Consider the following 24,323-nt stretch of genomic DNA (forward strand, 5'->3'; position numbering starts at 1 on the left):
GAGTTATGCAGATCTAAAACGCGTGGATTGCAGCAGCAGCAAGCCGAAAAGTGCAGGCATGTAAGGGATCTAGAGGTTGACAACATGTCTTCTTAACGGGAGTCCAGGAGCTCATCTCCACAAATGGACTTTTCAGGATCCTTGGGTGGCTCCGTAGTTTGAAACCAATTCTGGTTTTCGCTTCTCGGCCTTTTGGCTAAGATCAAGTGTAGTATCTGTTCTTATCAGTTTAATATCTGATACGTCCCCTATCTGGGGACCATATATTAAATGGATTTTTAGAACAGGGAGATGGAAAAAGAGCTTGCTCTGTCCACTCCACGCATTGACCTGGTATTGCAGTATCTCCAGGACCGGTGCACCCCTTCTTTAATGCAGTTTCTAAAATCAGAAAGAATTGAATTCAATGTTTTTTGTTCATTTTGCTTGTTTGTCGGATTTTGGGATGGACTCTTTGGCTTTGCTTTTCTTCTCCTCATTGGATTTTTCATGTTCAAAGTTGCAGAAGCCAGATTACAAGCTCATTTTGGTTCAACTTCAGCAACTGTGCATTGCATTGCCATGTAATGTGATGCAATGCTATCTTTCTAGCTCTCCCTTTTTACTTCCTTTTGGATAAACAGACATATTAGGCAAGCATTTTGGAGCTTTCACCTAAATAACTACAGGTGGTGAGATAAGCTGCACAATATAATTGACCTTTCAGTATATTGTTGCACACACACCATCTATTTAGCAAATGCCCTTGTTATCAACAGCAGCCTTTTAAACTCACCTGAGCTAACAGGTATGTGCGCTGGTTACTCTGCTGCGCTTAAAATTTCTTTTTTGGTTTGCTACAATGCCTTTTCTGAAACGTTGTCTCCTTCTGCTGGAACACTGACTTCTTTCATTTAATGCCTGCAGACTATAAAAGAGAACCCAACCCAAAAAGTTTGGTTGATTAGTCTGTGGCATTCTGTTAAACTGTTGCTTATGGCGGTCTCTGTGAGCTTCTCAGCGACATTCAGCCAGCCAGGTATCCTGCCTGCAGTAGATGGAATGTGGCAATGGAACGCTGGCAGCGCGTGTCATAATAGGCTCCGAGCCTTTATATACCTGTGCACAGCAGCAGCCACCTTCAGTCTGCTGCTGGACAGCCAGCAGCAGCAGCAGCAGGAGAGGTATGTAATCAGGAGCCCTCCTGCTAAGGGTAGACAGCTGCTCGTTCCACCCCACCCCCCGCCTTAATTGGTTCTCCTCCCTTCCAACGGTGTTGAGGCGGGTGGGAACAGCAGGGGGTGAAGGTGCTGTGTTTAAAGAGGTGGAGTTATGCAGATCTAAAACGCGTGGATTGCAGCAGCAGCAAGCCGAAAAGTGCAGGCATGTAAGGGATCTAGAGGTTGACAACATGTCTTCTTAACGGGAGTCCAGGAGCTCATCTCCACAAATGGACTTTTCAGGATCCTTGGGTGGCTCCGTAGTTTGAAACCAATTCTGGTTATCGCTTCTCGGCCTTTTGGCTAAGATCAAGTGTAGTATCTTTCGAAAAGGCGGTTTTGGATGTTGGCCGCCCTAGTAGATTGATACATTATGCACACTGGGGTTTAGGCGCTTGTTAGTACGCCAGGTGGCTAATATAGTCATCTGGTGGAAAGCATGGCCCCCCAGGATCGACGCCATTGGGCCGGGGAAGATCGAAAGCCCGAAGTGTGAAGTGCCCCAGGAGTGGTGACCCTGGGGTGCCTTAACTCACTGGGATTGGGAACCCCACTTGAGTTTATGGCACATTTGCACAAGCACTTCAAATTTTCTTTCTTCGCACACACCCTTATTCCGGGCCTTCTGGCCTTAGGATGGGGAATTTTTCAATTCCCGGTCGAAGGTCCGGGCAGTATTATACTGTGAAACCTTCACTATTTATTTAATTTCTTTGTCACTGTGTGTCCACTTATTCACGTGTGTCACGTCCTACTAGGATTTTGTCGGGATGCGGTTCCCTTACGGGTTCCTCTCTTGGCAGGTCTAGGGGGGGAGTGTGTGGCCATCAGGTTCCGCTCCCCCCTGAACCCCCCTGGCTCTCCTCTTTTGGGAGGAGAGCGTTGTTGGCTCCCCTCTTCCGGGAGGGGAGCACAGTCTTTGGCTCCCAGTGCCTTGCTCGGGTGAGAACTCGGGCAGGTGCTGGGGGTAAGATTGGGTCGCCTCTGGCTTCGGCTGGAGGTGGCTTTTTGTCCCTGTTCCTCGCTGTGGCCTTTTGGCTCGGAGGGACGGGGAATGGTTTGGGGGACCTTTCTCCTTTTGGAGAGGGTTTCAAGAAGACCAGCATCCTAGTGCACTTTTTTTGTGGCACTTGTCACTTTTTTAAGCGCACTCGGGTTTTGTACACGAATTCGGGCTTTCGAAAAAAAAAAAAAAAAAAAAAAAATCTGTTCTTATCAGTTTAATATCTGATACGTCCCCTATCTGGGGACCATATATTAAATGGATTTTTAGAACAGGGAGATGGAAAAAGAGCTTGCTCTGTCCACTCCACGCATTGACCTGGTATTGCAGTATCTCCAGGACCGGTGCACCCCTTCTTTAATGCAGTTTCTAAAATCAGAAAGAATTGAATTCAATGTTTTTTGTTCATTTTGCTTGTTTGTCGGATTTTGGGATGGACTCTTTGGCTTTGCTTTTCTTCTCCTCATTGGATTTTTCATGTTCAAAGTTGCAGAAGCCAGATTACAAGCTCATTTTGGTTCAACTTCAGCAACTGTGCATTGCATTGCCATGTAATGTGATGCAATGCTATCTTTCTAGCTCTCCCTTTTTACTTCCTTTTGGATAAACAGACATATTAGGCAAGCATTTTGGAGCTTTCACCTAAATAACTACAGGTGGTGAGATAAGCTGCACAATATAATTGACCTTTCAGTATATTGTTGCACACACACCATCTATTTAGCAAATGCCCTTGTTATCAACAGCAGCCTTTTAAACTCACCTGAGCTAACAGGTATGTGCGCTGGTTACTCTGCTGCGCTTAAAATTTCTTTTTTGGTTTGCTACAATGCCTTTTCTGAAACGTTGTCTCCTTCTGCTGGAACACTGACTTCTTTCATTTAATGCCTGCAGACTATAAAAGAGAACCCAACCCAAAAAGTTTGGTTGATTAGTCTGTGGCATTCTGTTAAACTGTTGCTTATGGCGGTCTCTGTGAGCTTCTCAGCGACATTCAGCCAGCCAGGTATCCTGCCTGCAGTAGATGGAATGTGGCAATGGAACGCTGGCTGCGCGTGTCATAATAGGCTCTGAGCCTTTATATACCTGTGCACAGCAGCAGCCACCTTCAGTCTGCTGCTGGACAGCCAGCAGCAGCAGCAGCAGGAGAGGTATGTAATCAGGAGCCCTCCTGCTAAGGGTAGACAGCTGCTCGTTCCACCCCACCCCCCGCCTTAATTGGTTCTCCTCCCTTCCAACGGTGTTGAGGCGGGTGGGAACAGCAGGGGGTGAAGGTGCTGTGTTTAAAGAGGTGGAGTTATGCAGATCTAAAACGCGTGGATTGCAGCAGCAGCAAGCCGAAAAGTGCAGGCATGTAAGGGATCTAGAGGTTGACAACATGTCTTCTTAACGGGAGTCCAGGAGCTCATCTCCACAAATGGACTTTTCAGGATCCTTGGGTGGCTCCGTAGTTTGAAACCAATTCTGGTTATCGCTTCTCGGCCTTTTGGCTAAGATCAAGTGTAGTATCTGTTCTTATCAGTTTAATATCTGATACGTCCCCTATCTGGGGACCATATATTAAATGGATTTTTAGAACAGGGAGATGGAAAAAGAGCTTGCTCTGTCCACTCCACGCATTGACCTGGTATTGCAGTATCTCCAGGACCGGTGCACCCCTTCTTTAATGCAGTTTCTAAAATCAGAAAGAATTGAATTCAATGTTTTTTGTTCATTTTGCTTGTTTGTCGGATTTTGGGATGGACTCTTTGGCTTTGCTTTTCTTCTCCTCATTGGATTTTTCATGTTCAAAGTTGCAGAAGCCAGATTACAAGCTCATTTTGGTTCAACTTCAGCAACTGTGCATTGCATTGCCATGTAATGTGATGCAATGCTATCTTTCTAGCTCTCCCTTTTTACTTCCTTTTGGATAAACAGACATATTAGGCAAGCATTTTGGAGCTTTCACCTAAATAACTACAGGTGGTGAGATAAGCTGCACAATATAATTGACCTTTCAGTATATTGTTGCACACACACCATCTATTTAGCAAATGCCCTTGTTATCAACAGCAGCCTTTTAAACTCACCTGAGCTAACAGGTATGTGCGCTGGTTACTCTGCTGCGCTTAAAATTTCTTTTTTGGTTTGCTACAATGCCTTTTCTGAAACGTTGTCTCCTTCTGCTGGAACACTGACTTCTTTCATTTAATGCCTGCAGACTATAAAAGAGAACCCAACCCAAAAAGTTTGGTTGATTAGTCTGTGGCATTCTGTTAAACTGTTGCTTATGGCGGTCTCTGTGAGCTTCTCAGCGACATTCAGCCAGCCAGGTATCCTGCCTGCAGTAGATGGAATGTGGCAATGGAACGCTGGCTGCGCGTGTCATAATAGGCTCTGAGCCTTTATATACCTGTGCACAGCAGCAGCCACCTTCAGTCTGCTGCTGGACAGCCAGCAGCAGCAGCAGCAGGAGAGGTATGTAATCAGGAGCCCTCCTGCTAAGGGTAGACAGCTGCTCGTTCCACCCCACCCCCCGCCTTAATTGGTTCTCCTCCCTTCCAACGGTGTTGAGGCGGGTGGGAACAGCAGGGGGTGAAGGTGCTGTGTTTAAAGAGGTGGAGTTATGCAGATCTAAAACGCGTGGATTGCAGCAGCAGCAAGCCGAAAAGTGCAGGCATGTAAGGGATCTAGAGGTTGACAACATGTCTTCTTAACGGGAGTCCAGGAGCTCATCTCCACAAATGGACTTTTCAGGATCCTTGGGTGGCTCCGTAGTTTGAAACCAATTCTGGTTATCGCTTCTCGGCCTTTTGGCTAAGATCAAGTGTAGTATCTGTTCTTATCAGTTTAATATCTGATACGTACCCTATCTGGGGACCATATATTAAATGGATTTTTAGAACAGGGAGATGGAAAAAGAGCTTGCTCTGTCCACTCCACGCATTGACCTGGTATTGCAGTATCTCCAGGACCGGTGCACCCCTTCTTTAATGCAGTTTCTAAAATCAGAAAGAATTGAATTCAATGTTTTTTGTTCATTTTGCTTGTTTGTCGGATTTTGGGATGGACTCTTTGGCTTTGCTTTTCTTCTCCTCATTGGATTTTTCATGTTCAAAGTTGCAGAAGCCAGATTACAAGCTCATTTTGGTTCAACTTCAGCAACTGTGCATTGCATTGCCATGTAATGTGATGCAATGCTATCTTTCTAGCTCTCCCTTTTTACTTCCTTTTGGATAAACAGACATATTAGGCAAGCATTTTGGAGCTTTCACCTAAATAACTACAGGTGGTGAGATAAGCTGCACAATATAATTGACCTTTCAGTATATTGTTGCACACACACCATCTATTTAGCAAATGCCCTTGTTATCAACAGCAGCCTTTTAAACTCACCTGAGCTAACAGGTATGTGCGCTGGTTACTCTGCTGCGCTTAAAATTTCTTTTTTGGTTTGCTACAATGCCTTTTCTGAAACGTTGTCTCCCTCTGCTGGAACACTGACTTCTTTCATTTAATGCCTGCAGACTATAAAAGAGAACCCAACCCAAAAAGTTTGGTTGATTAGTCTGTGGCATTCTGTTAAACTGTTGCTTATGGCGGTCTCTGTGAGCTTCTCAGCGACATTCAGCCAGCCAGGTATCCTGCCTGCAGTAGATGGAATGTGGCAATGGAACGCTGGCTGCGCGTGTCATAATAGGCTCTGAGCCTTTATATACCTGTGCACAGCAGCAGCCACCTTCAGTCTGCTGCTGGACAGCCAGCAGCAGCAGCAGCAGGAGAGGTATGTAATCAGGAGCCCTCCTGCTAAGGGTAGACAGCTGCTCGTTCCACCCCACCCCCCGCCTTAATTGGTTCTCCTCCCTTCCAACGGTGTTGAGGCGGGTGGGAACAGCAGGGGGTGAAGGTGCTGTGTTTAAAGAGGTGGAGTTATGCAGATCTAAAACGCGTGGATTGCAGCAGCAGCAAGCCGAAAAGTGCAGGCATGTAAGGGATCTAGAGGTTGACAACATGTCTTCTTAACGGGAGTCCAGGAGCTCATCTCCACAAATGGACTTTTCAGGATCCTTGGGTGGCTCCGTAGTTTGAAACCAATTCTGGTTATCGCTTCTCGGCCTTTTGGCTAAGATCAAGTGTAGTATCTGTTCTTATCAGTTTAATATCTGATACGTCCCCTATCTGGGGACCATATATTAAATGGATTTTTAGAACAGGGAGATGGAAAAAGAGCTTGCTCTGTCCACTCCACGCATTGACCTGGTATTGCAGTATCTCCAGGACCGGTGCACCCCTTCTTTAATGCAGTTTCTAAAATCAGAAAGAATTGAATTCAATGTTTTTTGTTCATTTTGCTTGTTTGTCGGATTTTGGGATGGACTCTTTGGCTTTGCTTTTCTTCTCCTCATTGGATTTTTCATGTTCAAAGTTGCAGAAGCCAGATTACAAGCTCATTTTGGTTCAACTTCAGCAACTGTGCATTGCATTGCCATGTAATGTGATGCAATGCTATCTTTCTAGCTCTCCCTTTTTACTTCCTTTTGGATAAACAGACATATTAGGCAAGCATTTTGGAGCTTTCACCTAAATAACTACAGGTGGTGAGATAAGCTGCACAATATAATTGACCTTTCAGTATATTGTTGCACACACACCATCTATTTAGCAAATGCCCTTGTTATCAACAGCAGCCTTTTAAACTCACCTGAGCTAACAGGTATGTGCGCTGGTTACTCTGCTGCGCTTAAAATTTCTTTTTTGGTTTGCTACAATGCCTTTTCTGAAACGTTGTCTCCTTCTGCTGGAACACTGACTTCTTTCATTTAATGCCTGCAGACTATAAAAGAGAACCCAACCCAAAAAGTTTGGTTGATTAGTCTGTGGCATTCTGTTAAACTGTTGCTTATGGCGGTCTCTGTGAGCTTCTCAGCGACATTCAGCCAGCCAGGTATCCTGCCTGCAGTAGATGGAATGTGGCAATGGAACGCTGGCTGCGCGTGTCATAATAGGCTCTGAGCCTTTATATACCTGTGCACAGCAGCAGCCACCTTCAGTCTGCTGCTGGACAGCCAGCAGCAGCAGCAGCAGGAGAGGTATGTAATCAGGAGCCCTCCTGCTAAGGGTAGACAGCTGCTCGTTCCACCCCACCCCCCGCCTTAATTGGTTCTCCTCCCTTCCAACGGTGTTGAGGCGGGTGGGAACAGCAGGGGGTGAAGGTGCTGTGTTTAAAGAGGTGGAGTTATGCAGATCTAAAACGCGTGGATTGCAGCAGCAGCAAGCCGAAAAGTGCAGGCATGTAAGGGATCTAGAGGTTGACAACATGTCTTCTTAACGGGAGTCCAGGAGCTCATCTCCACAAATGGACTTTTCAGGATCCTTGGGTGGCTCCGTAGTTTGAAACCAATTCTGGTTATCGCTTCTCGGCCTTTTGGCTAAGATCAAGTGTAGTATCTGTTCTTATCAGTTTAATATCTGATACGTACCCTATCTGGGGACCATATATTAAATGGATTTTTAGAACAGGGAGATGGAAAAAGAGCTTGCTCTGTCCACTCCACGCATTGACCTGGTATTGCAGTATCTCCAGGACCGGTGCACCCCTTCTTTAATGCAGTTTCTAAAATCAGAAAGAATTGAATTCAATGTTTTTTGTTCATTTTGCTTGTTTGTCGGATTTTGGGATGGACTCTTTGGCTTTGCTTTTCTTCTCCTCATTGGATTTTTCATGTTCAAAGTTGCAGAAGCCAGATTACAAGCTCATTTTGGTTCAACTTCAGCAACTGTGCATTGCATTGCCATGTAATGTGATGCAATGCTATCTTTCTAGCTCTCCCTTTTTACTTCCTTTTGGATAAACAGACATATTAGGCAAGCATTTTGGAGCTTTCACCTAAATAACTACAGGTGGTGAGATAAGCTGCACAATATAATTGACCTTTCAGTATATTGTTGCACACACACCATCTATTTAGCAAATGCCCTTGTTATCAACAGCAGCCTTTTAAACTCACCTGAGCTAACAGGTATGTGCGCTGGTTACTCTGCTGCGCTTAAAATTTCTTTTTTGGTTTGCTACAATGCCTTTTCTGAAACGTTGTCTCCCTCTGCTGGAACACTGACTTCTTTCATTTAATGCCTGCAGACTATAAAAGAGAACCCAACCCAAAAAGTTTGGTTGATTAGTCTGTGGCATTGTGTTAAACTGTTGCTTATGGCGGTCTCTGTGAGCTTCTCAGCGACATTCAGCCAGCCAGGTATCCTGCCTGCAGTAGATGGAATGTGGCAATGGAACGCTGGCTGCGCGTGTCATAATAGGCTCTGAGCCTTTATATACCTGTGCACAGCAGCAGCCACCTTCAGTCTGCTGCTGGACAGCCAGCAGCAGCAGCAGCAGGAGAGGTATGTAATCAGGAGCCCTCCTGCTAAGGGTAGACAGCTGCTCGTTCCACCCCACCCCCCGCCTTAATTGGTTCTCCTCCCTTCCAACGGTGTTGAGGCGGGTGGGAACAGCAGGGGGTGAAGGTGCTGTGTTTAAAGAGGTGGAGTTATGCAGATCTAAAACGCGTGGATTGCAGCAGCAGCAAGCCGAAAAGTGCAGGCATGTAAGGGATCTAGAGGTTGACAACATGTCTTCTTAACGGGAGTCCAGGAGCTCATCTCCACAAATGGACTTTTCAGGATCCTTGGGTGGCTCCGTAGTTTGAAACCAATTCTGGTTATCGCTTCTCGGCCTTTTGGCTAAGATCAAGTGTAGTATCTGTTCTTATCAGTTTAATATCTGATACGTCCCCTATCTGGGGACCATATATTAAATGGATTTTTAGAACAGGGAGATGGAAAAAGAGCTTGCTCTGTCCACTCCACGCATTGACCTGGTATTGCAGTATCTCCAGGACCGGTGCACCCCTTCTTTAATGCAGTTTCTAAAATCAGAAAGAATTGAATTCAATGTTTTTTGTTCATTTTGCTTGTTTGTCGGATTTTGGGATGGACTCTTTGGCTTTGCTTTTCTTCTCCTCATTGGATTTTTCATGTTCAAAGTTGCAGAAGCCAGATTACAAGCTCATTTTGGTTCAACTTCAGCAACTGTGCATTGCATTGCCATGTAATGTGATGCAATGCTATCTTTCTAGCTCTCCCTTTTTACTTCCTTTTGGATAAACAGACATATTAGGCAAGCATTTTGGAGCTTTCACCTAAATAACTACAGGTGGTGAGATAAGCTGCACAATATAATTGACCTTTCAGTATATTGTTGCACACACACCATCTATTTAGCAAATGCCCTTGTTATCAACAGCAGCCTTTTAAACTCACCTGAGCTAACAGGTATGTGCGCTGGTTACTCTGCTGCGCTTAAAATTTCTTTTTTGGTTTGCTACAATGCCTTTTCTGAAACGTTGTCTCCTTCTGCTGGAACACTGACTTCTTTCATTTAATGCCTGCAGACTATAAAAGAGAACCCAACCCAAAAAGTTTGGTTGATTAGTCTGTGGCATTCTGTTAAACTGTTGCTTATGGCGGTCTCTGTGAGCTTCTCAGCGACATTCAGCCAGCCAGGTATCCTGCCTGCAGTAGATGGAATGTGGCAATGGAACGCTGGCTGCGCGTGTCATAATAGGCTCTGAGCCTTTATATACCTGTGCACAGCAGCAGCCACCTTCAGTCTGCTGCTGGACAGCCAGCAGCAGCAGCAGCAGGAGAGGTATGTAATCAGGAGCCCTCCTGCTAAGGGTAGACAGCTGCTCGTTCCACCCCACCCCCCGCCTTAATTGGTTCTCCTCCCTTCCAACGGTGTTGAGGCGGGTGGGAACAGCAGGGGGTGAAGGTGCTGTGTTTAAAGAGGTGGAGTTATGCAGATCTAAAACGCGTGGATTGCAGCAGCAGCAAGCCGAAAAGTGCAGGCATGTAAGGGATCTAGAGGTTGACAACATGTCTTCTTAACGGGAGTCCAGGAGCTCATCTCCACAAATGGACTTTTCAGGATCCTTGGGTGGCTCCGTAGTTTGAAACCAATTCTGGTTATCGCTTCTCGGCCTTTTCGCTAAGATCAAGTGTAGTATCTGTTCTTATCAGTTTAATATCTGATACGTCCCCTATCTGGGGACCATATATTAAATGGATTTTTAGAACAGGGAGATGGAAAAAGAGCTTGCTCTGTCCACTCCACGCATTGACCTGGTATTGCAGTATCTCCAGGACCGGTGCACCCCTTCTTTAATGCAGTTTCTAAAATCAGAAAGAATTGAATTCAATGTTTTTTGTTCATTTTGCTTGTTTGTCGGATTTTGGGATGGACTCTTTGGCTTTGCTTTTCTTCTCCTCATTGGATTTTTCATGTTCAAAGTTGCAGAAGCCAGATTACAAGCTCATTTTGGTTCAACTTCAGCAACTGTGCATTGCATTGCCATGTAATGTGATGCAATGCTATCTTTCTAGCTCTCCCTTTTTACTTCCTTTTGGATAAACAGACATATTAGGCAAGCATTTTGGAGCTTTCACCTAAATAACTACAGGTGGTGAGATAAGCTGCACAATATAATTGACCTTTCAGTATATTGTTGCACACACACCATCTATTTAGCAAATGCCCTTGTTATCAACAGCAGCCTTTTAAACTCACCTGAGCTAACAGGTATGTGCGCTGGTTACTCTGCTGCGCTTAAAATTTCTTTTTTGGTTTGCTACAATGCCTTTTCTGAAACGTTGTCTCCCTCTGCTGGAACACTGACTTCTTTCATTTAATGCCTGCAGACTATAAAAGAGAACCCAACCCAAAAAGTTTGGTTGATTAGTCTGTGGCATTGTGTTAAACTGTTGCTTATGGCGGTCTCTGTGAGCTTCTCAGCGACATTCAGCCAGCCAGGTATCCTGCCTGCAGTAGATGGAATGTGGCAATGGAACGCTGGCTGCGCGTGTCATAATAGGCTCTGAGCCTTTATATACCTGTGCACAGCAGCAGCCACCTTCAGTCTGCTGCTGGACAGCCAGCAGCAGCAGCAGCAGGAGAGGTATGTAATCAGGAGCCCTCCTGCTAAGGGTAGACAGCTGCTCGTTCCACCCCACCCCCCGCCTTAATTGGTTCTCCTCCCTTCCAACGGTGTTGAGGCGGGTGGGAACAGCAGGGGGTGAAGGTGCTGTGTTTAAAGAGGTGGAGTTATGCAGATCTAAAACGCGTGGATTGCAGCAGCAGCAAGCCGAAAAGTGCAGGCATGTAAGGGATCTAGAGGTTGACAACATGTCTTCTTAACGGGAGTCCAGGAGCTCATCTCCACAAATGGACTTTTCAGGATCCTTGGGTGGCTCCGTAGTTTGAAACCAATTCTGGTTATCGCTTCTCGGCCTTTTGGCTAAGATCAAGTGTAGTATCTGTTCTTATCAGTTTAATATCTGATACGTCCCCTATCTGGGGACCATATATTAAATGGATTTTTAGAACAGGGAGATGGAAAAAGAGCTTGCTCTGTCCACTCCACGCATTGACCTGGTATTGCAGTATCTCCAGGACCGGTGCACCCCTTCTTTAATGCAGTTTCTAAAATCAGAAAGAATTGAATTCAATGTTTTTTGTTCATTTTGCTTGTTTGTCGGATTTTGGGATGGACTCTTTGGCTTTGCTTTTCTTCTCCTCATTGGATTTTTCATGTTCAAAGTTGCAGAAGCCAGATTACAAGCTCATTTTGGTTCAACTTCAGCAACTGTGCATTGCATTGCCATGTAATGTGATGCAATGCTATCTTTCTAGCTCTCCCTTTTTACTTCCTTTTGGATAAACAGACATATTAGGCAAGCATTTTGGAGCTTTCACCTAAATAACTACAGGTGGTGAGATAAGCTGCACAATATAATTGACCTTTCAGTATATTGTTGCACACACACCATCTATTTAGCAAATGCCCTTGTTATCAACAGCAGCCTTTTAAACTCACCTGAGCTAACAGGTATGTGCGCTGGTTACTCTGCTGCGCTTAAAATTTCTTTTTTGGTTTGCTACAATGCCTTTTCTGAAACGTTGTCTCCTTCTGCTGGAACACTGACTTCTTTCATTTAATGCCTGCAGACTATAAAAGAGAACCCAACCCAAAAAGTTTGGTTGATTAGTCTGTGGCATTCTGTTAAACTGTTGCTTATGGCGGTCTCTGTGAGCTTCTCAGCGACATTCAGCCAGCCAGGTATCCTGCCTGCAGTAGATGGAATGTGGCAATGGAACGCTGGCTGCGCGTGTCATAATAGGCTCTGAGCCTTTATATACCTGTGCACAGCAGCAGCCACCTTCAGTCTGCTGCTGGACAGCCAGCAGCAGCAGCAGCAGGAGAGGTATGTAATCAGGAGCCCTCCTGCTAAGGGTAGACAGCTGCTCGTTCCACCCCACCCCCCGCCTTAATTGGTTCTCCTCCCTTCCAACGGTGTTGAGGCGGGTGGGAACAGCAGGGGGTGAAGGTGCTGTGTTTAAAGAGGTGGAGTTATGCAGATCTAAAACGCGTGGATTGCAGCAGCAGCAAGCCGAAAAGTGCAGGCATGTAAGGGATCTAGAGGTTGACAACATGTCTTCTTAACGGGAGTCCAGGAGCTCATCTCCACAAATGGACTTTTCAGGATCCTTGGGTGGCTCCGTAGTTTGAAACCAATTCTGGTTATCGCTTCTCGGCCTTTTCGCTAAGATCAAGTGTAGTATCTGTTCTTATCAGTTTAATATCTGATACGTCCCCTATCTGGGGACCATATATTAAATGGATTTTTAGAACAGGGAGATGGAAAAAGAGCTTGCTCTGTCCACTCCACGCATTGACCTGGTATTGCAGTATCTCCAGGACCGGTGCACCCCTTCTTTAATGCAGTTTCTAAAATCAGAAAGAATTGAATTCAATGTTTTTTGTTCATTTTGCTTGTTTGTCGGATTTTGGGATGGACTCTTTGGCTTTGCTTTTCTTCTCCTCATTGGATTTTTCATGTTCAAAGTTGCAGAAGCCAGATTACAAGCTCATTTTGGTTCAACTTCAGCAACTGTGCATTGCATTGCCATGTAATGTGATGCAATGCTATCTTTCTAGCTGTCCCTTTTTACTTCCTTTTGGATAAACAGACATATTAGGCAAGCATTTTGGAGCTTTCACCTAAATAACTACAGGTGGTGAGATAAGCTGCACAATATAATTGACCTTTCAGTATATTGTTGCACACACACCATCTATTTAGCAAATGCCCTTGTTATCAACAGCAGCCTTTTAAACTCACCTGAGCTAACAGGTATGTGCGCTGGTTACTCTGCTGCGCTTAAAATTTCTTTTTTGGTTTGCTACAATGCCTTTTCTGAAACGTTGTCTCCTTCTGCTGGAACACTGACTTCTTTCATTTAATGCCTGCAGACTATAAAAGAGAACCCAACCCAAAAAGTTTGGTTGATTAGTCTGTGGCATTCTGTTAAACTGTTGCTTATGGCGGTCTCTGTGAGCTTCTCAGCGACATTCAGCCAGCCAGGTATCCTGCCTGCAGTAGATGGAATGTGGCAATGGAACGCTGGCTGCGCGTGTCATAATAGGCTCTGAGCCTTTATATACCTGTGCACAGCAGCAGCCACCTTCAGTCTGCTGCTGGACAGCCAGCAGCAGCAGCAGCAGGAGAGGTATGTAATCAGGAGCCCTCCTGCTAAGGGTAGACAGCTGCTCGTTCCACCCCACCCCCCGCCTTAATTGGTTCTCCTCCCTTCCAACGGTGTTGAGGCGGGTGGGAACAGCAGGGGGTGAAGGTGCTGTGTTTAAAGAGGTGGAGTTATGCAGATCTAAAACGCGTGGATTGCAGCAGCAGCAAGCCGAAAAGTGCAGGCATGTAAGGGATCTAGAGGTTGACAACATGTCTTCTTAACGGGAGTCCAGGAGCTCATCTCCACAAATGGACTTTTCAGGATCCTTGGGTGGCTCCGTAGTTTGAAACCAATTCTGGTTATCGCTTCTCGGCCTTTTGGCTAAGATCAAGTGCAGTGATCTAGCGGCTGCTGCCTTGGTCTTGGCTGAGAGGTGCTCGGGGTACCCGGCTCCTTGGCCTGGGGGGATCGCTCTGTTTTTCAGCAGGGCTTCACCTCCCTGCTGCTATTAGGGAGTCGGATTAGTCCCCGGGCAACGGGAGGCGATCATCTACCTGGCACTTCGGTGTTGAAGGTTTCTATTGAGAAGAGGAGAACCTGTTTGTGAAGAAGATGTCTGCAGCATCACATGAAGGAGAGGAAGATCATGTGCCTGAATTCGCTAAGGTGCAGAATTCTATTCGTTTGGTTGTTCAGGAGAACTTTCGAGATCAAAAGGATTTTAGGTATGTGATGAGTCAAGTTCTTGTGGATCTTTTTGGTTTGAAGACAGAAGAAGTGTTGGCGATAATGGACTACCCCAGGAGGGGTGTTTATGATATAGTTTTTGTTGACAAAGTTTTTTTTGAAGGATATCTAAGGAAAATGACTGCAAGCCAGGATAAAAGAATGGAGGGGATAAGTGTAATGCCACACTTCCCCGTTAGAGATAAATGGATCATTGTTAAAATGTACTCTCCATTGGTGGACGAAGAGGATGTTCTTACATTTTTGGAGTTTTTTTGTTTGTCAGTAACACCAAAAGGGAAGATTTATAATGAATTTGGTTTTTGGACTTCGAAGTGGAAATTTTTGGTCCGTTTCAAAGAAGATGAGCAGGGGACTGTGTTGCTTCCCCCAGCTAGGTTTAAGTTGGGTAATATAAATGGTGATATTTTTTTCAGTGGTATACCCACTTTTTGTCGAGTTTGTCGTCAATACGGGCATGGAAAGGAAAATTGTTCGGGTGGTGTATGTGGTTTTTGCAAAAAAGGTGATCATGAGTCAAAGGATTGTAAAGATCGGAGGAAGTGCAACTTGTGTCAGGAAGATACGCATGTTTTTAAGAATTGCCCAAAGAGGAAAAGAAATAAAGAGAAGGAGGTAGTGGTTAAAAAGGTTTTGGTAGAGAGAAAGGAGGAAAGTGTAGAAAAGGTGTTGGTGGTAAAGGGAAAAGAAAGCAAACCTGTAGGAGTGCAGAGGGAGATGGAGAAAACAAGAGTAGATTGGGGGGATAGGGTAGAGAGTGAAATGGGAGGTGTAAGTCAGGGAACTGGCCGTGGTAAGGTTAAAAAGCAAGAAAAGAGAAAGGAACAGGAAGTGGAGGTGGCAATGGAAGAAAATATAGTTGTTTTTCAACAACCTATGTTTATAAAGAATGCAGAATATTTTAACCGGTTGTACCGTAAGTTGTATGATGAGAAACGTTTGGACTATCTTATAGAGAATGTTAGGAAAGAACTAATAAGAGATAAAAATGTTTTTTGTGTGAAATATAGAATACCAGATGGTGTATCGAAACAAGTTTTTTCAGCATCAAGGGTTGAAGATTTGTCCCTTAAGGTTCTGAGTTGGGTTGGGGTTCATGCTTTTGATAATGGTTACAAGTATTTTACTTGATGTTATTACTGTTGTTAATACAGTTATAATTTAATTTTTATTTTTTTGGTATCCATTCAGGTTCTGAAACATTTCTTTCTTTGTAAGTATTGTTGTATTTTTGTAATTTTTTTTTCTGACATTAAAAGTACCAAAACCTGATGATGATTTAAGTTGGAGTCCACGTCTTGTCTCCCTTTGGGGAGAAGAGGACTGTGGAGTGGACTTTAATTTTAACCTGAATAGGTTTAAAAAAAAAAAAAAAAAAAATCTGTTCTTATCAGTTTAATATCTGATACGTCCCCTATCTGGGGACCATATATTAAATGGATTTTTAGAACAGGGAGATGGAAAAAGAGCTTGCTCTGTCCACTCCACGCATTGACCTGGTATTGCAGTATCTCCAGGACCGGTGCACCCCTTCTTTAATGCAGTTTCTAAAATCAGAAAGAATTGAATTCAATGTTTTTTGTTCATTTTGCTTGTTTGTCGGATTTTGGGATGGACTCTTTGGCTTTGCTTTTCTTCTCCTCATTGGATTTTTCATGTTCAAAGTTGCAGAAGCCAGATTACAAGCTCATTTTGGTTCAACTTCAGCAACTGTGCATTGCATTGCCATGTAATGTGATGCAATGCTATCTTTCTAGCTCTCCCTTTTTACTTCCTTTTGGATAAACAGACATATTAGGCAAGCATTTTGGAGCTTTCACCTAAATAACTACAGGTGGTGAGATAAGCTGCACAATATAATTGACCTTTCAGTATATTGTTGCACACACACCATCTATTTAGCAAATGCCCTTGTTATCAACAGCAGCCTTTTAAACTCACCTGAGCTAACAGGTATGTGCGCTGGTTACTCTGCTGCGCTTAAAATTTCTTTTTTGGTTTGCTACAATGCCTTTTCTGAAACGTTGTCTCCTTCTGCTGGAACACTGACTTCTTTCATTTAATGCCTGCAGACTATAAAAGAGAACCCAACCCAAAAAGTTTGGTTGATTAGTCTGTGGCATTCTGTTAAACTGTTGCTTATGGCGGTCTCTGTGAGCTTCTCAGCGACATTCAGCCAGCCAGGTATCCTGCCTGCAGTAGATGGAATGTGGCAATGGAACGCTGGCTGCGCGTGTCATAATAGGCTCTGAGCCTTTATATACCTGTGCACAGCAGCAGCCACCTTCAGTCTGCTGCTGGACAGCCAGCAGCAGCAGCAGCAGGAGAGGTATGTAATCAGGAGCCCTCCTGCTAAGGGTAGACAGCTGCTCGTTCCACCCCACCCCCCGCCTTAATTGGTTCTCCTCCCTTCCAACGGTGTTGAGGCGGGTGGGAACAGCAGGGGGTGAAGGTGCTGTGTTTAAAGAGGTGGAGTTATGCAGATCTAAAACGCGTGGATTGCAGCAGCAGCAAGCCGAAAAGTGCAGGCATGTAAGGGATCTAGAGGTTGACAACATGTCTTCTTAACGGGAGTCCAGGAGCTCATCTCCACAAATGGACTTTTCAGGATCCTTGGGTGGCTCCGTAGTTTGAAACCAATTCTGGTTATCGCTTCTCGGCCTTTTGGCTAAGATCAAGTGCAGTGATCTAGCGGCTGCTGCCTTGGTCTTGGCTGAGAGGTGCTCGGGGTACCCGGCTCCTTGGCCTGGGGGGATCGCTCTGTTTTTCAGCAGGGCTTCACCTCCCTGCTGCTATTAGGGAGTCGGATTAGTCCCCGGGCAACGGGAGGCGATCATCTACCTGGCACTTCGGTGTTGAAGGTTTCTATTGAGAAGAGGAGAACCTGTTTGTGAAGAAGATGTCTGCAGCATCACATGAAGGAGAGGAAGATCATGTGCCTGAATTCGCTAAGGTGCAGAATTCTATTCGTTTGGTTGTTCAGGAGAACTTTCGAGATCAAAAGGATTTTAGGTATGTGATGAGTCAAGTTCTTGTGGATCTTTTTGGTTTGAAGACAGAAGAAGTGTTGGCGATAATGGACTACCCCAGGAGGGGTGTTTATGATATAGTTTTTGTTGACAAAGTTTTTTTTGAAGGATATCTAAGGAAAATGACTGCAAGCCAGGATAAAAGAATGGAGGGGATAAGTGTAATGCCACACTTCCCCGTTAGAGATAAATGGATCATTGTTAAAATGTACTCTCCATTGGTGGACGAAGAGGATGTTCTTACATTTTTGGAGTTTTTTTGTTTGTCAGTAACACCAAAAGGGAAGATTTATAATGAATTTGGTTTTTGGACTTCGAAGTGGAAATTTTTGGTCCGTTTCAAAGAAGATGAGCAGGGGACTGTGTTGCTTCCCCCAGCTAGGTTTAAGTTGGGTAATATAAATGGTGATATTTTTTTCAGTGGTATACCCACTTTTTGTCGAGTTTGTCGTCAATACGGGCATGGAAAGGAAAATTGTTCGGGTGGTGTATGTGGTTTTTGCAAAAAAGGTGATCATGAGTCAAAGGATTGTAAAGATCGGAGGAAGTGCAACTTGTGTCAGGAAGATACGCATGTTTTTAAGAATTGCCCAAAGAGGAAAAGAAATAAAGAGAAGGAGGTAGTGGTTAAAAAGGTTTTGGTAGAGAGAAAGGAGGAAAGTGTAGAAAAGGTGTTGGTGGTAAAGGGAAAAGAAAGCAAACCTGTAGGAGTGCAGAGGGAGATGGAGAAAACAAGAGTAGATTGGGGGGATAGGGTAGAGAGTGAAATGGGAGGTGTAAGTCAGGGAACTGGCCGTGGTAAGGTTAAAAAGCAAGAAAAGAGAAAGGAACAGGAAGTGGAGGTGGCAATGGAAGAAAATATAGTTGTTTTTCAACAACCTATGTTTATAAAGAATGCAGAATATTTTAACCGGTTGTACCGTAAGTTGTATGATGAGAAACGTTTGGACTATCTTATAGAGAATGTTAGGAAAGAACTAATAAGAGATAAAAATGTTTTTTGTGTGAAATATAGAATACCAGATGGTGTATCGAAACAAGTTTTTTCAGCATCAAGGGTTGAAGATTTGTCCCTTAAGGTTCTGAGTTGGGTTGGGGTTCATGCTTTTGATAATGGTTACAAGTATTTTACTTGATGTAATTACTGTTGTTAATACAGTTATAATTTAATTTTTATTTTTTTGGTATCCATTCAGGTTCTGAAACATTTCTTTCTTTGTAAGTATTGTTGTATTTTTGTAATTTTTTTTTCTGACATTAAAAGTACCAAAACCTGATGATGATTTAAGTTGGAGTCCACGTCTTGTCTCCCTTTGGGGAGAAGAGGACTGTGGAGTGGACTTTAATTTTAACCTGAATAGGTTTAAAAAAAAAAAAAAAAAAAATCTGTTCTTATCAGTTTAATATCTGATACGTCCCCTATCTGGGGACCATATATTAAATGGATTTTTAGAACAGGGAGATGGAAAAAGAGCTTGCTCTGTCCACTCCACGCATTGACCTGGTATTGCAGTATCTCCAGGACCGGTGCACCCCTTCTTTAATGCAGTTTCTAAAATCAGAAAGAATTGAATTCAATGTTTTTTGTTCATTTTGCTTGTTTGTCGGATTTTGGGATGGACTCTTTGGCTTTGCTTTTCTTCTCCTCATTGGATTTTTCATGTTCAAAGTTGCAGAAGCCAGATTACAAGCTCATTTTGGTTCAACTTCAGCAACTGTGCATTGCATTGCCATGTAATGTGATGCAATGCTATCTTTCTAGCTCTCCCTTTTTACTTCCTTTTGGATAAACAGACATATTAGGCAAGCATTTTGGAGCTTTCACCTAAATAACTACAGGTGGTGAGATAAGCTGCACAATATAATTGACCTTTCAGTATATTGTTGCACACACACCATCTATTTAGCAAATGCCCTTGTTATCAACAGCAGCCTTTTAAACTCACCTGAGCTAACAGGTATGTGCGCTGGTTACTCTGCTGCGCTTAAAATTTCTTTTTTGGTTTGCTACAATGCCTTTTCTGAAACGTTGTCTCCTTCTGCTGGAACACTGACTTCTTTCATTTAATGCCTGCAGACTATAAAAGAGAACCCAACCCAAAAAGTTTGGTTGATTAGTCTGTGGCATTCTGTTAAACTGTTGCTTATGGCGGTCTCTGTGAGCTTCTCAGCGACATTCAGCCAGCCAGGTATCCTGCCTGCAGTAGATGGAATGTGGCAATGGAACGCTGGCTGCGCGTGTCATAATAGGCTCTGAGCCTTTATATACCTGTGCACAGCAGCAGCCACCTTCAGTCTGCTGCTGGACAGCCAGCAGCAGCAGCAGCAGGAGAGGTATGTAATCAGGAGCCCTCCTGCTAAGGGTAGACAGCTGCTCGTTCCACCCCACCCCCCGCCTTAATTGGTTCTCCTCCCTTCCAACGGTGTTGAGGCGGGTGGGAACAGCAGGGGGTGAAGGTGCTGTGTTTAAAGAGGTGGAGTTATGCAGATCTAAAACGCGTGGATTGCAGCAGCAGCAAGCCGAAAAGTGCAGGCATGTAAGGGATCTAGAGGTTGACAACATGTCTTCTTAACGGGAGTCCAGGAGCTCATCTCCACAAATGGACTTTTCAGGATCCTTGGGTGGCTCCGTAGTTTGAAACCAATTCTGGTTATCGCTTCTCGGCCTTTTGGCTAAGATCAAGTGTAGTATCTGTTCTTATCAGTTTAATATCTGATACGTCCCCTATCTGGGGACCATATATTAAATGGATTTTTAGAACAGGGAGATGGAAAAAGAGCTTGCTCTGTCCACTCCACGCATTGACCTGGTATTGCAGTATCTCCAGGACCGGTGCACCCCTTCTTTAATGCAGTTTCTAAAATCAGAAAGAATTGAATTCAATGTTTTTTGTTCATTTTGCTTGTTTGTCGGATTTTGGGATGGACTCTTTGGCTTTGCTTTTCTTCTCCTCATTGGATTTTTCATGTTCAAAGTTGCAGAAGCCAGATTACAAGCTCATTTTGGTTCAACTTCAGCAACTGTGCATTGCATTGCCATGTAATGTGATGCAATGCTATCTTTCTAGCTCTCCCTTTTTACTTCCTTTTGGATAAACAGACATATTAGGCAAGCATTTTGGAGCTTTCACCTAAATAACTACAGGTGGTGAGATAAGCTGCACAATATAATTGACCTTTCAGTATATTGTTGCACACACACCATCTATTTAGCAAATGCCCTTGTTATCAACAGCAGCCTTTTAAACTCACCTGAGCTAACAGGTATGTGCGCTGGTTACTCTGCTGCGCTTAAAATTTCTTTTTTGGTTTGCTACAATGCCTTTTCTGAAACGTTGTCTCCTTCTGCTGGAACACTGACTTCTTTCATTTAATGCCTGCAGACTATAAAAGAGAACCCAACCCAAAAAGTTTGGTTGATTAGTCTGTGGCATTCTGTTAAACTGTTGCTTATGGCGGTCTCTGTGAGCTTCTCAGCGACATTCAGCCAGCCAGGTATCCTGCCTGCAGTAGATGGAATGTGGCAATGGAACGCTGGCTGCGCGTGTCATAATAGGCTCTGAGCCTTTATATACCTGTGCACAGCAGCAGCCACCTTCAGTCTGCTGCTGGACAGCCAGCAGCAGCAGCAGCAGGAGAGGTATGTAATCAGGAGCCCTCCTGCTAAGGGTAGACAGCTGCTCGTTCCACCCCACCCCCCGCCTTAATTGGTTCTCCTCCCTTCCAACGGTGTTGAGGCGGGTGGGAACAGCAGGGGGTGAAGGTGCTGTGTTTAAAGAGGTGGAGTTATGCAGATCTAAAACGCGTGGATTGCAGCAGCAGCAAGCCGAAAAGTGCAGGCATGTAAGGGATCTAGAGGTTGACAACATGTCTTCTTAACGGGAGTCCAGGAGCTCATCTCCACAAATGGACTTTTCAGGATCCTTGGGTGGCTCCGTAGTTTGAAACCAATTCTGGTTATCGCTTCTCGGCCTTTTGGCTAAGATCAAGTGTAGTATCTGTTCTTATCAGTTTAATATCTGATACGTCCCCTATCTGGGGACCATATATTAAATGGATTTTTAGAACAGGGAGATGGAAAAAGAGCTTGCTCTGTCCACTCCACGCATTGACCTGGTATTGCAGTATCTCCAGGACCGGTGCACCCCTTCTTTAATGCAGTTTCTAAAATCAGAAAGAATTGAATTCAATGTTTTTTGTTCATTTTGCTTGTTTGTCGGATTTTGGGATGGACTCTTTGGCTTTGCTTTTCTTCTCCTCATTGGATTTTTCATGTTCAAAGTTGCAGAAGCCAGATTACAAGCTCATTTTGGTTCAACTTCAGCAACTGTGCATTGCATTGCCATGTAATGTGATGCAATGCTATCTTTCTAGCTCTCCCTTTTTACTTCCTTTTGGATAAACAGACATATTAGGCAAGCATTTTGGAGCTTTCACCTAAATAACTACAGGTGGTGAGATAAGCTGCACAATATAATTGACCTTTCAGTATATTGTTGCACACACACCATCTATTTAGCAAATGCCCTTGTTATCAACAGCAGCCTTTTAAACTCACCTGAGCTAACAGGTATGTGCGCTGGTTACTCTGCTGCGCTTAAAATTTCTTTTTTGGTTTGCTACAATGCCTTTTCTGAAACGTTGTCTCCTTCTGCTGGAACACTGACTTCTTTCATTTAATGCCTGCAGACTATAAAAGAGAACCCAACCCAAAAAGTTTGGTTGATTAGTCTGTGGCATTCTGTTAAACTGTTGCTTATGGCGGTCTCTGTGAGCTTCTCAGCGACATTCAGCCAGCCAGGTATCCTGCCTGCAGTAGATGGAATGTGGCAATGGAACGCTGGCTGCGCGTGTCATAATAGGCTCTGAGCCTTTATATACCTGTGCACAGCAGCAGCCACCTTCAGTCTGCTGCTGGACAGCCAGCAGCAGCAGCAGCAGGAGAGGTATGTAATCAGGAGCCCTCCTGCTAAGGGTAGACAGCTGCTCGTTCCACCCCACCCCCCGCCTTAATTGGTTCTCCTCCCTTCCAACGGTGTTGAGGCGGGTGGGAACAGCAGGGGGTGAAGGTGCTGTGTTTAAAGAGGTGGAGTTATGCAGATCTAAAACGCGTGGATTGCAGCAGCAGCAAGCCGAAAAGTGCAGGCATGTAAGGGATCTAGAGGTTGACAACATGTCTTCTTAACGGGAGTCCAGGAGCTCATCTCCACAAATGGACTTTTCAGGATCCTTGGGTGGCTCCGTAGTTTGAAACCAATTCTGGTTATCGCTTCTCGGCCTTTTGGCTAAGATCAAGTGTAGTATCTGTTCTTATCAGTTTAATATCTGATACGTCCCCTATCTGGGGACCATATATTAAATGGATTTTTAGAACAGGGAGATGGAAAAAGAGCTTGCTCTGTCCACTCCACGCATTGACCTGGTATTGCAGTATCTCCAGGACCGGTGCACCCCTTCTTTAATGCAGTTTCTAAAATCAGAAAGAATTGAATTCAATGTTTTTTGTTCATTTTGCTTGTTTGTCGGATTTTGGGATGGACTCTTTGGCTTTGCTTTTCTTCTCCTCATTGGATTTTTCATGTTCAAAGTTGCAGAAGCCAGATTACAAGCTCATTTTGGTTCAACTTCAGCAACTGTGCATTGCATTGCCATGTAATGTGATGCAATGCTATCTTTCTAGCTCTCCCTTTTTACTTCCTTTTGGATAAACAGACATATTAGGCAAGCATTTTGGAGCTTTCACCTAAATAACTACAGGTGGTGAGATAAGCTGCACAATATAATTGACCTTTCAGTATATTGTTGCACACACACCATCTATTTAGCAAATGCCCTTGTTATCAACAGCAGCCTTTTAAACTCACCTGAGCTAACAGGTATGTGCGCTGGTTACTCTGCTGCGCTTAAAATTTCTTTTTTGGTTTGCTACAATGCCTTTTCTGAAACGTTGTCTCCTTCTGCTGGAACACTGACTTCTTTCATTTAATGCCTGCAGACTATAAAAGAGAACCCAACCCAAAAAGTTTGGTTGATTAGTCTGTGGCATTCTGTTAAACTGTTGCTTATGGCGGTCTCTGTGAGCTTCTCAGCGACATTCAGCCAGCCAGGTATCCTGCCTGCAGTAGATGGAATGTGGCAATGGAACGCTGGCTGCGCGTGTCATAATAGGCTCTGAGCCTTTATATACCTGTGCACAGCAGCAGCCACCTTCAGTCTGCTGCTGGACAGCCAGCAGCAGCAGCAGCAGGAGAGGTATGTAATCAGGAGCCCTCCTGCTAAGGGTAGACAGCTGCTCGTTCCACCCCACCCCCCGCCTTAATTGGTTCTCCTCCCTTCCAACGGTGTTGAGGCGGGTGGGAACAGCAGGGGGTGAAGGTGCTGTGTTTAAAGAGGTGGAGTTATGCAGATCTAAAACGCGTGGATTGCAGCAGCAGCAAGCCGAAAAGTGCAGGCATGTAAGGGATCTAGAGGTTGACAACATGTCTTCTTAACGGGAGTCCAGGAGCTCATCTCCACAAATGGACTTTTCAGGATCCTTGGGTGGCTCCGTAGTTTGAAACCAATTCTGGTTATCGCTTCTCGGCCTTTTCGCTAAGATCAAGTGTAGTATCTGTTCTTATCAGTTTAATATCTGATACGTCCCCTATCTGGGGACCATATATTAAATGGATTTTTAGAACAGGGAGATGGAAAAAGAGCTTGCTCTGTCCACTCCACGCATTGACCTGGTATTGCAGTATCTCCAGGACCGGTGCACCCCTTCTTTAATGCAGTTTCTAAAATCAGAA

The 24,323-nt window shown here is 44.4% G+C and overlaps 16 non-coding genes and 1 pseudogene across 16 annotated transcripts; all 17 read left to right on the plus strand.

Moving 5' to 3' along the window:
• Window positions 1-176: 176 nt before the first annotated feature.
• LOC141236631 (U2 spliceosomal RNA) lies at window positions 177-367 on the plus strand. Its single transcript, XR_012302283.1, has one exon. It is a non-coding gene; the product is annotated as a U2 spliceosomal RNA (small nuclear RNA).
• A 1,115-nt stretch (window positions 368-1,482) lies between these two features.
• On the plus strand, window positions 1,483-1,574 carry LOC141236787 (U2 spliceosomal RNA; annotated as a pseudogene).
• Window positions 1,575-2,368: 794 nt separating this feature from the next.
• LOC141236761 (U2 spliceosomal RNA) lies at window positions 2,369-2,557 on the plus strand. Its single transcript, XR_012302398.1, has one exon. It is a non-coding gene; the product is annotated as a U2 spliceosomal RNA (small nuclear RNA).
• A 1,115-nt stretch (window positions 2,558-3,672) lies between these two features.
• LOC141236807 (U2 spliceosomal RNA) lies at window positions 3,673-3,863 on the plus strand. Its single transcript, XR_012302419.1, has one exon. It is a non-coding gene; the product is annotated as a U2 spliceosomal RNA (small nuclear RNA).
• Window positions 3,864-4,978: 1,115 nt separating this feature from the next.
• On the plus strand, window positions 4,979-5,169 carry LOC141236667 (U2 spliceosomal RNA). The gene has a single exon (XR_012302318.1). It is a non-coding gene; the product is annotated as a U2 spliceosomal RNA (small nuclear RNA).
• A 1,115-nt stretch (window positions 5,170-6,284) lies between these two features.
• On the plus strand, window positions 6,285-6,475 carry LOC141236808 (U2 spliceosomal RNA). Its single transcript, XR_012302420.1, has one exon. It is a non-coding gene; the product is annotated as a U2 spliceosomal RNA (small nuclear RNA).
• Window positions 6,476-7,590: 1,115 nt separating this feature from the next.
• On the plus strand, window positions 7,591-7,781 carry LOC141236668 (U2 spliceosomal RNA). The gene has a single exon (XR_012302319.1). It is a non-coding gene; the product is annotated as a U2 spliceosomal RNA (small nuclear RNA).
• Window positions 7,782-8,896: 1,115 nt separating this feature from the next.
• On the plus strand, window positions 8,897-9,087 carry LOC141236809 (U2 spliceosomal RNA). The gene has a single exon (XR_012302421.1). It is a non-coding gene; the product is annotated as a U2 spliceosomal RNA (small nuclear RNA).
• Window positions 9,088-10,202: 1,115 nt separating this feature from the next.
• LOC141236680 (U2 spliceosomal RNA) lies at window positions 10,203-10,393 on the plus strand. Its single transcript, XR_012302330.1, has one exon. It is a non-coding gene; the product is annotated as a U2 spliceosomal RNA (small nuclear RNA).
• Window positions 10,394-11,508: 1,115 nt separating this feature from the next.
• LOC141236431 (U2 spliceosomal RNA) lies at window positions 11,509-11,699 on the plus strand. The gene has a single exon (XR_012302083.1). It is a non-coding gene; the product is annotated as a U2 spliceosomal RNA (small nuclear RNA).
• Window positions 11,700-12,814: 1,115 nt separating this feature from the next.
• LOC141236681 (U2 spliceosomal RNA) lies at window positions 12,815-13,005 on the plus strand. The gene has a single exon (XR_012302331.1). It is a non-coding gene; the product is annotated as a U2 spliceosomal RNA (small nuclear RNA).
• Window positions 13,006-15,842: 2,837 nt separating this feature from the next.
• Window positions 15,843-16,039, plus strand: LOC141236728 (U2 spliceosomal RNA). The gene has a single exon (XR_012302375.1). It is a non-coding gene; the product is annotated as a U2 spliceosomal RNA (small nuclear RNA).
• Window positions 16,040-18,876: 2,837 nt separating this feature from the next.
• On the plus strand, window positions 18,877-19,073 carry LOC141236729 (U2 spliceosomal RNA). Its single transcript, XR_012302376.1, has one exon. It is a non-coding gene; the product is annotated as a U2 spliceosomal RNA (small nuclear RNA).
• Window positions 19,074-20,188: 1,115 nt separating this feature from the next.
• Window positions 20,189-20,379, plus strand: LOC141236432 (U2 spliceosomal RNA). The gene has a single exon (XR_012302084.1). It is a non-coding gene; the product is annotated as a U2 spliceosomal RNA (small nuclear RNA).
• A 1,115-nt stretch (window positions 20,380-21,494) lies between these two features.
• On the plus strand, window positions 21,495-21,685 carry LOC141236433 (U2 spliceosomal RNA). The gene has a single exon (XR_012302085.1). It is a non-coding gene; the product is annotated as a U2 spliceosomal RNA (small nuclear RNA).
• A 1,115-nt stretch (window positions 21,686-22,800) lies between these two features.
• LOC141236434 (U2 spliceosomal RNA) lies at window positions 22,801-22,991 on the plus strand. The gene has a single exon (XR_012302086.1). It is a non-coding gene; the product is annotated as a U2 spliceosomal RNA (small nuclear RNA).
• A 1,115-nt stretch (window positions 22,992-24,106) lies between these two features.
• Window positions 24,107-24,297, plus strand: LOC141236682 (U2 spliceosomal RNA). Its single transcript, XR_012302332.1, has one exon. It is a non-coding gene; the product is annotated as a U2 spliceosomal RNA (small nuclear RNA).
• The last annotated feature ends 26 nt before the right edge of the window (window positions 24,298-24,323 follow it).

This window comes from Phyllobates terribilis, unplaced genomic scaffold (assembly GCF_046119375.1).
Source record: "Phyllobates terribilis strain yellow unplaced genomic scaffold, ASM4611937v1 Scaffold_710__1_contigs__length_769263, whole genome shotgun sequence".
NCBI classification, from domain to species: domain Eukaryota; kingdom Metazoa; phylum Chordata; class Amphibia; order Anura; family Dendrobatidae; genus Phyllobates; species Phyllobates terribilis.